This window comes from Opisthocomus hoazin, chromosome 7 (genome assembly GCF_030867145.1).
Source record: "Opisthocomus hoazin isolate bOpiHoa1 chromosome 7, bOpiHoa1.hap1, whole genome shotgun sequence".
Lineage (NCBI taxonomy): Eukaryota > Metazoa > Chordata > Aves > Opisthocomiformes > Opisthocomidae > Opisthocomus > Opisthocomus hoazin.
Window position 1 is genome coordinate 21,087,501 of NC_134420.1, and position 12,479 is coordinate 21,099,979.

Consider the following 12,479-nt stretch of genomic DNA (forward strand, 5'->3'; position numbering starts at 1 on the left):
CTGAGCATACTCAAAACATGACATTGCTCTGAAGCTATTGCCGAGGTCAAACCACAGTGCTGTCTGTCTGAAACGCGGGGGGACGGCGGGAGGGCTGGGGCTGACAGCAGGGACCTGCGCGGCCGGCGAGGCAGCCTCTGAAGGGACACTGGGCGGAATTCCGTTTAGTGGAACTCGCTGTCCCAGGCCGCGGGAGCCGACGGCTGGCACGGGGCGAAAGCGGCTCTTCCCGGTGGGCGGGCAGCGCCCGCGTCCCGAAGCGTCCCTCCCGGCCCTCCTCCGGCGGGCTGCCCTGTTCTTCGCCGCCCAGCCAGCCGGCCGGCCGTTTCGGGCGCGTCGTGCAAGCTTCCCTCCATGCCGCGCATTCCTAGGCAGCCGGGGCGATGAGGGGAGGAAATGACGGAGAGTCACCTCAGGGCCACCCTGGCCCCGGCCGCCACAGCGGCGACCGTTACAGCCGGGCCCACGCCGGCCGCTCACGACCCCTCTCCCCGGCTGAGGAGGCGGCGGCGGCGAGGGCGCAGGGGAGACGGCGGCCGGCCGGCCGCCCGGGGCAGGGTCCGACTGAGGCGCCCGGCGCCCCGCCCCGCCCCGCCCATCTCCTCAGGGCCGCGCCCCTCCCCCGCGCCAGCGCCACGGGCCGGGGCCGGAAGTGAGCGCACGGCGGCGGCGGTGGAGCGGCGGGAGGGGGCTACCTCCAGCCTGGCGCGCTGCCGGCGGCGGGAGGGAAGACGGGAAATGGCCGTTGCCGCGGTGCGGCGGCGCTGCGAGGTAGGCGCGGGGAGCCCCGCTGCTGGGTCTCGGGGCGCCGGCCCGGCTCGGTCCTCCCTGCCGGTGTCCGCTCGCTCCCCACCCTCGCCTCGCCCTCTCCTCCCTCAGGGGTCACGGCGACGCGACCCTCGGCCTCGGCGCAGCTCCGGGGCGGCCGGGGCGGTACCTGCGAGTGGCGGGGCCCGGGGCTCGGGCCGCGGTGGCGGGCGGGCGGGCGGGCGGCGGGGCCGGGGTCAGCGCCGCCCGCACGGCTCGTCCGGGCTCTTGCGGGCCGGGGGGCGGCGGCGCTGCCCGCGAGAGGCGCTCAGGGGCGGCCGGCGGCGGGTGAGGCGCTGGAGCGGGGCCGCGTCTGGCGACGAGAGGGACGCGCCGGGGCCCCGAGGGGCTCGGGGAGGCTGTGGGGAGCCGAGGGGACCCCCCTGCCTGGGGGGGCCGTGGCTGTCGCCGCGGAGACCCCCCGGGTTACACGCCTGTTTCGTTCGCCATCTCCTTGGCGTTTGGAGTGGGTTCACGAACCTCGGGCTGGTGCGCGTTGCCGCGGGTCCGGAGAAGTTGGCTGGTAGCAGGGCTGGTCCTCGGGCAGCTCTGCTCTTCCCTCCGGGAGCTCCTCGGGTATTAGTAGCAATGCTGGCTTACCGTTCACGACTTGCTTGAGTTTATGATTCTGCATCAATGCAATAAAAAAAAAAAAGGTATACGTGTATCTTGGTTAGTACGAGTAACCTCCTACCAACAGCTATGCTGTTACTGGGGAAAGAATATGGTAGTAAGATGCACTCAAAAAAAAAGAGCTTGGAAGAAAAGAAAGATTCTGATGCTCTTTCTCATCCTTGTATTATTTACTGCTGATGTGGTCCTAGAGCATAGTGCAGGTAAGCTGATTTAGGGCAAGGGAGAGATGCAAAGGTTTTAAGTAACAACCTTGCATGCTTAATGCAACTCTTTTTCCAAAGGGAACTGAAAACTCAAGAAAAAATGTGTCATGTTTGTAAAAGATGTTGTGCAACAACTACTTAGGATGTAAACTGTGTTCAAGAGTGATAGTGATGGATGATTTATCAAGAATACAAATGGGAAGCAGAAATGGGTCTGGAGGAATGAAATCTGACAGATGAAAGTGTTTTGTTAGCTTTGAAGGCAGTTGTGTCCTTCATTCCTCCAACACTGGGAGTGGGCCTGGAAAAAACTTTTTATGCATTTGGGAGGAAGAGAAGTTGCTTAAACTGGGCTCCTTTACTGCATGGTGGGCGTGGGAGGAAGGGACTATAATGCCCACCAAGTTAACTTTTAATTTTTTTTTTTTTAAAACTGAAAGCAAGTTGAAGCAAAAGTAAGAAGAATAAATGGCCAGTGAAGGGAGGTTGCATAAAGGATAAAAGGCAGTGGGAGAAAACACAGGGAGCAGTAAAGTAACATATTTGAAGTTAAATGGCCTTTTGTTGGGGGGGGGGAAACCAAAGAAGTAATAAACTATTTAGAGTCCCATCTTCTTAAATGTCCTACTGTATTTGAACAGTCTTTTACATGAAGATGCTTATTTATAAAAAAAATGCATGGAAGGTCTCAAGAACAATTTAAAATTCTGACTGATTTAATAAAATAGATATGTCCTACTTAATTACAATGTAATAGTAATCCAGATGTAGAAACTTTAGGGTCTTCTTTCCTTTTGGAGTATTATTGTCATCATTAAGAACTCGGACATAAATGTTCATCAGTACAGATAATCAGTGTATATAAATTGATGACTTAGTTATTTTATCTTTTTTTGAGTAGCTCTCTATGTAGCAACAAAGAAAATTGAATGCCATAAATGTAAAATGATACATTTCAATGTCAAGTAAAAAAATCTTTCCTGAATTTGTGTTGCTCTGTTTCTTACTTCTCGGACTAAGTTAACTTGAAATTGCTGATATTTCTTATCAAGTGCTGCTACTATATCTTCTATCTAGCTGAAGAAACTTGAATTAAAACATTGCTTAAAAAAAAAATGCTGAGGTGATGTTTTGTGGTTGTCCGTGTTATTGCATTAAGCTTTAATGTGGGACCAAAACCATACCAGTATGGGGCTGTCTAGAAAAATGAATGCTAGATTTGAGTTTGATTAGAGCAGGGTTGCATATTGTTTGTCTTTAAACTCTTGAATTATCATAAGGCTATTTTATGGAAGCTGTAAAAATTGCAATAAATTAACATTGATAGGTAGAATGGTGTAAGCATTATGACTAGAATTTGTAAAATATAGTGTGTGTTTTCCAGTCAGGCTTAATGACATTCTTAGAAGTATTGCCTTTTAGTGTCCACAGTGCAGAAATTACTGTGATATTTATTTATTTATTTTTAGAATAGTACAACAAACTTAAAAATGACAGAGTGTAGTGCAAATGTAAGTAGTTTGCTTCGTGGAAGTGTAACTGTAAACATATTCCTCTATGTTAAGTAGAAGACATGGATGTGTAATTGCTTACCAGGACCACAGTTCAGGTTTTATCAGCAGTGGTCAATAACTTCAGTCATTTAATACAGCATTCATCCAGCCCCTTTGCACAGGAGAAGGTTTCTGTGATGTCAGTTGTAGTGGAAGAATGTAGAAATTGTTTCCAGACTGGATAATTAAGTGAAGGAGGAAATGTTTCAGAGCATGCCAGTCATGATAAACCTCACTTAATCTATAAATGATTTAGAATAAAATGTTTTCCTCAAAGCTCTGATATATGCCTTAGTATAAATGCAACATGAAATTATTGACTTAAACTAAGTTTAGTTTGTTACAAGTGGTGGTCACTTCAGAATGCTTTCGTTGAGGAAAGTAGAGAGAGAAGGTATGTCTGCATCTTTTATGTAACTTATAATTTTCAGGTGTTACAAAGTTATAACAAAACATCACTTACAAAGAAACAGCCATGACTGGGAACTTGCAATGTGTAGTGTATGAGGACCTCATGGTATTTAAGAGTATGTCACTAGTTCAGATCTAGAGGTTCGTTACAGAATGATGACCTAGATGAAATAATTTGGTCCATTTTGTAGATCATAGGTTTCAACATTGTAATCAATGTTAATAGTTGTAGGAGCCATGTTGAGAACAGGTCTTTGATAACTGATATGGTCTTCTACTTGGATTGTAGTCACAGCAGAAAAGCAGAGGGTGGTGACGGTGCTGAGTTTATTATAAGGCAGGTGCAGAAAGTTTACATGAGTTCAGTATGCAGCTGGACAAATCCCTGGAGCAAAAAAAAAAAAATCTATCAGGGGTCTTAATATTAGAGAAGTTACCTCAGAATTCAGGAAGTCCTTGATTGGCAAATTAGTGGAGACTAGAAAAGTATTTTGAGGAAGTGTAATTACATGCTTGCCTTGGGTTAGCTTTTTCCCAGTTACATTGTGAAGGACGAGATGAAGCTTTGGTCTAACTGAGTATAGCCATTGTGTTCGGTTCTCTACCAGCGTAGTGGTTTTTTTTGTTGTTTTTTTTGTTGTTGTTTTTTTTAAAAACTAATCGTTCACAGAATCACAGAATGTTCGGGGTTGGAAGGGACCTCTGTGGGTCATCTAGTCCAACCCCCCTGCCGAAGCAGGGTCACCTACAGCAGGCTGCACAGGACCTTGTCCAGGTGGGTCTTGAATATCTCCAGAGAAGGAGACTCCACAACCTCCCTGGGCAGCCTGTTCCAGTGCTCCGTCACCCTCAGAGGGAAGAAGTTCTTCCTCATGTTCAGACGGAACTTCCTGTGCCTCAGTTTGTGCCCATTGCCCCTTGTCCTGTCACTGGGCACCACTGAAAAGAGTCTGGCGCCATCCTCTTGACACCCACCCTTGAGATATTTATAAGCATTTATTAGGTCCCATCTCAGCCTTCTCTTCTTCAGGCTGAACAAGCCCAGCTCCCCCAGCCTCTCCTCGTAGGGGAGATGTTCCAGTCCCCTCATCATCCTCGTAGCCCTCCTCTGGACTCTCTCCAGCAGCTCCTCATCTTTCTTGAACTGGGGAGCCCAGAACTGGACAGAGTACTCCAGATAGGGCCTCACTAGGGCAGTGTAGAGGGGAAGGAGAACCTCCCTCGACCTGCTGGCCACACTCCTCCTAATGCATCCCAGGATCCCATTGGCTTTCTTGGCAGCTGGGGCACACTGCTGGCAAATCGTTGAATCAATACATCTAGTAAGCTTTTAGTATGTTCTAATGTATAAAGAAGAAAGGTACATGTGAATAGTGCATTTGTTGTGTCAACTAATAATCAACAATTCTGCTTAATACTTCTGTAAATACTAAGTTTGTGACTAAAGCATCTGCTGGTTATAACTGAAACTGTGCAAGTTTCCTGCCAGAGGGGAAACTCCTCTGCTGGAGCAAGTGGTAGAAATAATTTGGCTACTGCAGCAGAATTGCATTTGGTTAGACTGATAGGTTGATACTAAGACAGTGGTATAGAGTTAAACTGGGGGCAGAGCTGTGGTTACATGGTTTTCTCTCCCTATGCTGGTGATGTTTTGTTGAAGGTGTCTGCTGTGCACAGGGAATAGAACAGGATCTTTGTGGGGGAGGGTTGTTTTCATCTCCCTGTGTTAATAGCCTCTGTACGTTGCATCATAAACTTCCGGCATTTTACTGCATTTTGAATGTTTTGTGACATTTGGAGGATATGTGGAGGGCTTACTTCAGGCATAGAACTTAAGAAAATTTGAGTTTTTACCATGGTCCTCTGTTTATGCTGTAGAACATTGTAAAACTATATGGAAGGTGTTTGGGCATCTCTATTCAGGTAATTAAAGCAGATAACACAAATGTTTCGTTCCTCTTTTCTCTGTCCTCCCCACCCTCTAGACACTCTCTGTATTTTTGATTGAATTGGATATGTAGTTTAAAATGTCTACCTTCTGCTTAGTACCACTGATATTGGGATTAGTGGAACTACTAGTACATGCTGCAGATAATTTGTCATGCTCTGCTGTGATCAGGCCCGCACTGTACAAATAAATAAAATTTTGTCTGTGATATTGCTGCCTGGATAAAGCCCTGAGCACCCTCACCACCTTCTCATAGCTGACCCTGCTGTGAGCAGGTAATGGAACTCAAGGCCCCCTTCGGCCCTTTCCTGTCTTAATTGTTCTGTGAAAGTTGTATTCCAGAGTAAAATTATTTTGCAAATTATGGATTACTGCACAAATTCTTGATCTGGGGAATCAAAATATATGGAGCAATGGCGTTACTTAAAAAAATAAAAAAACCTAAACCCTAAAACAGTAACTGATGTTGATTCTCTGTGGAATATTTTGTATTGCATGCGTGTTTCCAAGTACCCTTTGAAAAGAGGGATGGATGAAAAAGTGCGAATCATAAGGGTGACATGGAGAAAAGCACAACTTCAGAGGTGGCTGAAAAGCAAGAGAACCAGTAAAAGGTTTTTAAATGCAAGCTGCTGAAACAGAAGGAGTGGATACGAAAGCATTATTCTGTGCAGAGAAACATTGCAACAGAACTAAAATTCTTAGCCTTTGTCAAACAATGCTGGTAATAGGCTTGGCTGTAAGGCATGGAAAAAAAAATCTTGGCCAAGTGCATCAGAGGGAAACAGCCTGAGATGCCATCGGTTTCATTATTGCTTTTTCTGGTATCTGCATCCAGAAAATTCTGGGCAGGAGCAGAACAGCAGGTATGCTGTTAGAGAGCTGAGAAGAAAATAGGGAGAAATATGGAGATGTGAAAGTTGGTGAGTAGTTCTACAGCTGATGAAACCGATGTCAAGTTTCCTGTTGATTTGTGTCTTCAGCTGATTGGCTTTAAGGACTCCTTGCCATGATTCAAGCATTTATAAAGATTAACCTGGTAATAAATCAATGGTGTCTGATGATATGAGCTCATGCTACTGTTTTGTTTTCTAGCTCTGACACCCAGTGTTCTTGGTGGTGTTGGGTTGCTTGTTTTATATGAAACTTATATGGAATTTAATAATCTTTAAAACCCCTGTCTTTTCAACAGACTTAAATGGTGATAGGGCTCAAAATTTGCAGGGAGGTCTATAAAGCGCAAACGTGCTGAAGAAGCTTGCAAACATACTGTACCAAATCTACTGGTAGAGTGGCTTGCAGTAGCTGATGGTGCAAGCTACTGGCTCAAGAAGGGGAAGGGTACTCCGTGGCAATGGAAAACACATGATCTGTAGGTAGCTGTAGCTGCCTACTTTAAGATTTGGTTGGAACATTGTGACAGATGCTTCCACCCTTGGTCTCTCTTGCAACATTGATCAAAAAATCAAGATTTTACAGTTACAAAGTATAGCATATCTAGTAACAGTCTTCTGCACAGTGTCATGGATGAAAATTGATTTAAATAGAGAAGTTCATAGGTGATTTACAAGCACTGAAACAGTTGAGGCTGAATTTTTTCAAGGAATTTGTTACCAATATTGAAAGACCTTCAAGCATTCCTGGAGGCTTCCTGTTCTAGTGCTGGAAACGCCCTATTCTTGCCTAGTTCTCAAAAACAGAGGTTTTGTGATGAAATTGTGCTTTTTAGATGTAAATGAATTTTCAAAATCAAAGTTGAGATGCAGGTGCTGGTCTTGGTACAGCTGTTTAAGCTGAATGATTTGAACAAAACAGAAATGAGCGCTGGTTTGGAGCTTGTGCCCAATTAAAAAATTGCACCTGTATTTAAGCTGGTGGCATTGTCTCTGAAGATTCTGTAGGTATGACCCGAAATGGATTCAATCGTTTGGTTGACTGTGTTAATCTCATATGTAAGGATGCACTTTCTAGTTTTGCTATGACTGGCTTAAAGAAGCTACGAACTTTTTAGTAGAAAGATAGCCTGATAGAACCATATGCCTGAAACACTAGCCTTTCAGGACTACTTATGTACATATTGTTGAGAAACTTCTGATTTAAACCTAACAACATTTTAAAAGAATACTGGAATTACTCATGACGACTTCTTGAAGTATCTGCTCAGTTGTTTCTCGATTTTGGCAATCTGAATGCATCTGTCAGACAGGGCTTTTGAACATCAAAGTTCTTCTGTTTTCTTGCTAAGGAGTTTTCCTGCTGTGGCAAATGTCTTGCTATGAATTCCTTTCCAGATGATTAGTACTTTCCATAGTATATTACTGCTGTCTTATTTTGCTAAGTTTTCCCTGTTATCCCATAAAACTGCTACTGTCTCTGGTATGCAGGCAAGATTTGTTAATTCTTAAATTAGCTATCATTCAGTGTTAGGCAAATGCCTCAAATACTTTTTTTAATTAATGGCAAAATAACCACAGAGTTATTGTGAAAATTACACTTATTTTGAGGAAGCTCTGGCTACTGGATGTCAGGGCATTACTTTATAAAGGAATGCAGGAAATGGTCTGACTTGGTATCATTGCTACTATATTTAGTGCTTGGACTCTAGGGAATTTATGTGAACTGATTTGTGATAACTGTAAAGTATTTCTTCAGAATGAATTGCCAAATAATAAGTTCTGTGCTTGTTTAGCAATAGAACAAATTATAAATGGAATGTTAAAAGCCGTGGTTTTTTTAAAAGAAAATAGTTGTGCAATTCATGTTACATAGAGAAGGATGTTAACATGTACATGTGCAGATGGTGAGATTATCTCTGCTTAAGGTAACAGGATTTATCTCTAGTAAAGTCATCCTTTGCTCATTAAGATAGGAAACTAGTTTTGATTTGGGGAGTCTTTGTCAGGAAACTAGTTTTGATTTGGGGAGTCTTTGTCCTGGTAGAGATGTAATATCGCTTATTGATTCTCCTGAAGTTTCTCACCATAAACCTATAAATTCCCCATTAGAAAAAAAAATTCCTCATGGTTCAGTTTTATCTATTTGCTAGGGTAATGCATATGTAAATATATTTTGGTTTTCATGTAAGTCTCAGTATGTGAATATCTGTTTTGAAATTAGTTTCCATTCCATGTAGAGGCTTGCATCTGAAGGAGGTGGTCAGACATCTTACTGTTTCTTCGTTCTTAATATTAATAAAATTTTGTTGCTGTGTATTTTTTAAAAAAGAGTATTTTGCTCCTTTGAAATAATGGCCAATATTCAAATAAAATTACATAGCAGTGTACAGGTAGTTGACTGAGCAAATGAGCTTTAGACTCTAAACACGCTTATTCAAAATTGCCACCAGGGAAGCATTGCTGTTAGGGAAACTCTGCTAGACTGGAGCTAGAGAAAGAGGTCTGCAGACTCACGTCTGATCACATCTGGTTGAATACTTAAAGCAAATAGTGCTTGAAGTTAACTAAGTTTCACTGCAGGAAACAGATTACCTTTCATCAAGGCTATAGGTAAATTGTGTGGTTGAGATTTTTAGACCTGCTTTTAAACAAACCTTGAAACAGGCAGTATTTGTGAGTTACTGTTGGGGCAGTGTAAATATGGTGACTTTGTATAAAGTATGAATGTGTTCATTTAATTGCAAATTGAGGGGAGAGGTAAATGCTGTAGGAAATTGTTCTATCACTTTCAAATTTCTGTTATAATTCCTTCAGTAGCTTCTAGTTTTCCTTTCTTTTTATTTAAAGAAAGAAAGCATTTGACCTATTTAAGTGTTTGGGAAGCGAGTTGTGCTCTTGAAGGTGAACAGATTGACAGTTGAAAACTGATAATTACTATTATCTAAAATAGTGTGCAGCAGTTGAGAACAGGCCTGACTTTAAGGGTTTCTTCTGGGTCTTCTGGTGACTTCCAGTTGTTTCAGACTGCTTGTGGATTCCTATGGTATGGTCAGTAATGGTTCTGGTATCTGTTTTTCTAGTTTCTGGGATTTGACTTGTAACATTCTTCTGAGTGTCTGAGAGGAGTTTCCTGCTGACAGATGGTCCAAATGGAATTTGCCCTTCTCTTGGTAAATGTTAGAGAGGTTTAGGCCCTGCCTTTGAACTCGGATGGCTACAAAGTCAGAAGTTCAAAGTGAAGTTAAACTTCTTATGTGAAAACGTTAACTGATGTGATGTAGTTAGCATTTAAAAGAAGGCCTGTCTTTATTTCAATAATGCTTATGCCTAGGGATGTTTCATCATGTGAATTTACTGCTTATAACAGGCATGCAGTAATAAAGTTTTGCTAAAACTATTGCAATTTTATCAGACTTTTTAATCAGTTTTAAACTTCAAACTATTTGAAAACTGCAGTCTGCTTGTAAATTTGACAGAAATGTGTACACTGATTGGACTTTAGAAGCTTCCCAAGGACAGGACTTAAATGCAGGGATCAAATTAAGTGTATGTGTGCCGACGAGACTGTCTTGCAAAAGGAAAAGTGGAATTCAAGTTTTAAGATAAGCACTTATAATAATACTCTTCTGAATACTAGAAGTCAGTGGATTTGTCAGTGCAAGTGTACAATCATGCACTGAAATGTGAAATCGTAAAGCAAATTATTATTGAGTGATTTGGGTTCTCTTGATGTTACGAATGAATGTGCTGCAGTAACTGCACCATGTTTCTGAGAATGTATGTTTATCTGCAGTTGTGACTTCTTGTAAGTAGGAGAGCGCTTGTTGAGTATGAAGATCAAAGCTTTCAATTTCTACAGAAAAATAAGGCTTCCTACATTTTTAAGGAGCTGGAGTTGTTAGTATAGTTACTTTGACGACCCCGTAATATGGATACTTTTTCCTTAAGAACATTCACTTGCTGCTGTAATTACCAAGCAGCACCAGAATTCATAGATAAGCTTCAAAGTTGTAGCCCAAACAGTTCTGAATAGTCTTACAAAGTAGTATGATCCTATCTTAGCTTTTTGAATATAATTCAGGAAAAACATCCTGCTGCTATTTAGCATCTTTAGGAGACAGCAAGATTGTGAAAACTGCACTTACCTCAGGCTGCTGCTGCTTCTAGGAAAAGCCAGGTAGGCATTATTGAGAGGACTTCATAACTCAGGGTGTTCCTGCACCTGAATATTTGACATAGCGACTTTTAACCAACTGCAACTTAATAGAGACATTGAAGCCTGCTTGGGTATCTAGGCAATCTGAGCAGCTGGTGTAAAGTATATTAGGCTTCTTGTTAGGATGTTATCTGTGGCTAGTAGGCTTAGACCATCTACAAAATATTCAGTGCATCTTTAGGAGAAGGTTTAGAATGACTGTCCTGCTAACAGGAGGGCAGTAAATAAGCGAATGGCACTGAAGGCCACAGCTGTGCTTAAATGGGACCAGGTTACCTGCACTTTCTATAAAGGAACCCAGCAAAAAGTTTGGGGTTTTTTTTTATGGGGGTGGGGTGGTGGTGGTTTTGCTTTTTTTTAATCAGTGCCCCCATCAGGTTCAACACTTGACTGTGCAAATGGGCAGTAGATAGGACAGGACTACTTCCTAATGGCAGTAGTTGTGGCTTTAATGAATGTCAAACTCTGCAGCGTAATATATTGTATGGAACAGGATCTGGTGTCTGCTTTTTGCTGTAGGTCATCTTTGTTGAATATAATTATCTTGTGGAATGGATACATTCTAGTAACTTCCAAAGCTCCTCCTTAGGGTTTTGTTCCCCAGGACTTTAGTTGTGTGATTTTCAGGGTTTGAGAGCTTTGTTATTCTGTCACTGTTCCAGTCTTTCTGAAGACATCCTCTTTCATTTAAATCTTGTCTCGGTACCTGTAACATCAGTTCTGGCTTAATCTTGCTTTGTGAAGGGTGTCACTGGAATTTATGTGTTCAGACTTAACTGAAATGTGTAGAACCTCTTATAAAGATGTGTATCCTTCACAATATAAGCCACTGAAATGAAGTAGATAAAAGCTTTGCCACAGTCTTAAAGAATTTAAAGAATCTGTTAGAAATCCATTAAGAATCTTGCTGTCTATGTAGCACGTCCACAGTACGATCAGTTTGTTTAAAGCACATATCTCTGGTCTGATACAAGGGGGAAAAAAAACCCCAAACCCACAGGCATTCTGATGGGTATGAATAGCAAAGGAACATAAAGACAGTCTTTCGCGTTATCGACATTATTTGCTGCAGAGAACTCTTTTAATTTGTAGATTGCTGCATGGCTTAAACCCAGGATGATTTACATCTAAAGGGCTCCTCTAGTCCAGTGGAACTGTTTTAATGAGGATTGCTGTTTATGTAACCCTCCTAGCAGAAACTCATTATTCATGATTTTATCTTGCTGCTTGATATGCAGACTAGCTGTTGCTGGAAGACAAATCTTGTCTCCTGGACTCAACTCTAACCTGTCTGTGTGTAAAAGGTGTAGAAATAATTCTGAAAAATAACATAGTCCTTGTGGTAATCTCTTGGAAGATTAGTAAAGAGGCACAGATATTGTGGTGGATACAGAAAGTTGTGTAATAGTGCTGAGCACAAGATTGGAATTGAAGAAGTGTAAGATGTTGTTTTCTTGGTGGTGGCCTCAAGCAAAAGTGACCTTTCATAGTTTCTTTCCTTACCTGGTAGTGAATGGCGCTTCCTTTAAGGGGCTATTAAAAGGATTAGTCAGCTGCTTGTTTTGCTTGTCCAAGATATAGCATTTCATAAGCACTATTTCTCTTGTTAAGAGGGTAAAGTACAGTGATATTTTCTGAAGGGAGGTCCTTCAGCATCATTATCACCAGCATAAGCATGGTACAGCAGTTTGATAGGTCTATCGTTTCTGCAATATATTGAAATACACTGGAAGTCCTATTGATAATGTGCTTTATCAATGCTAGATATTTGTGTAGTCTTGTCCTGGGTTTGGCCAGGACAGGGTTAAT

At 42.5% G+C, this 12,479-nt stretch overlaps 1 protein-coding gene across 2 annotated transcripts in view; it reads left to right on the forward strand.

Annotated features, from left to right (window-relative positions):
• Positions 1 to 679: 679 nt before the first annotated feature.
• The window catches only part of PIK3C2A (phosphatidylinositol-4-phosphate 3-kinase catalytic subunit type 2 alpha), a 56,799-nt gene continuing 44,999 nt past the window's right edge, over positions 680 to 12,479 (forward strand). For both annotated transcript variants that reach the window (XM_075425427.1, XM_075425428.1), the window contains exon 1: positions 680 to 771. The gene's annotated coding sequence lies outside the window, so the exon portion shown is untranslated. The remainder of the gene's footprint in view (positions 772 to 12,479) is intronic.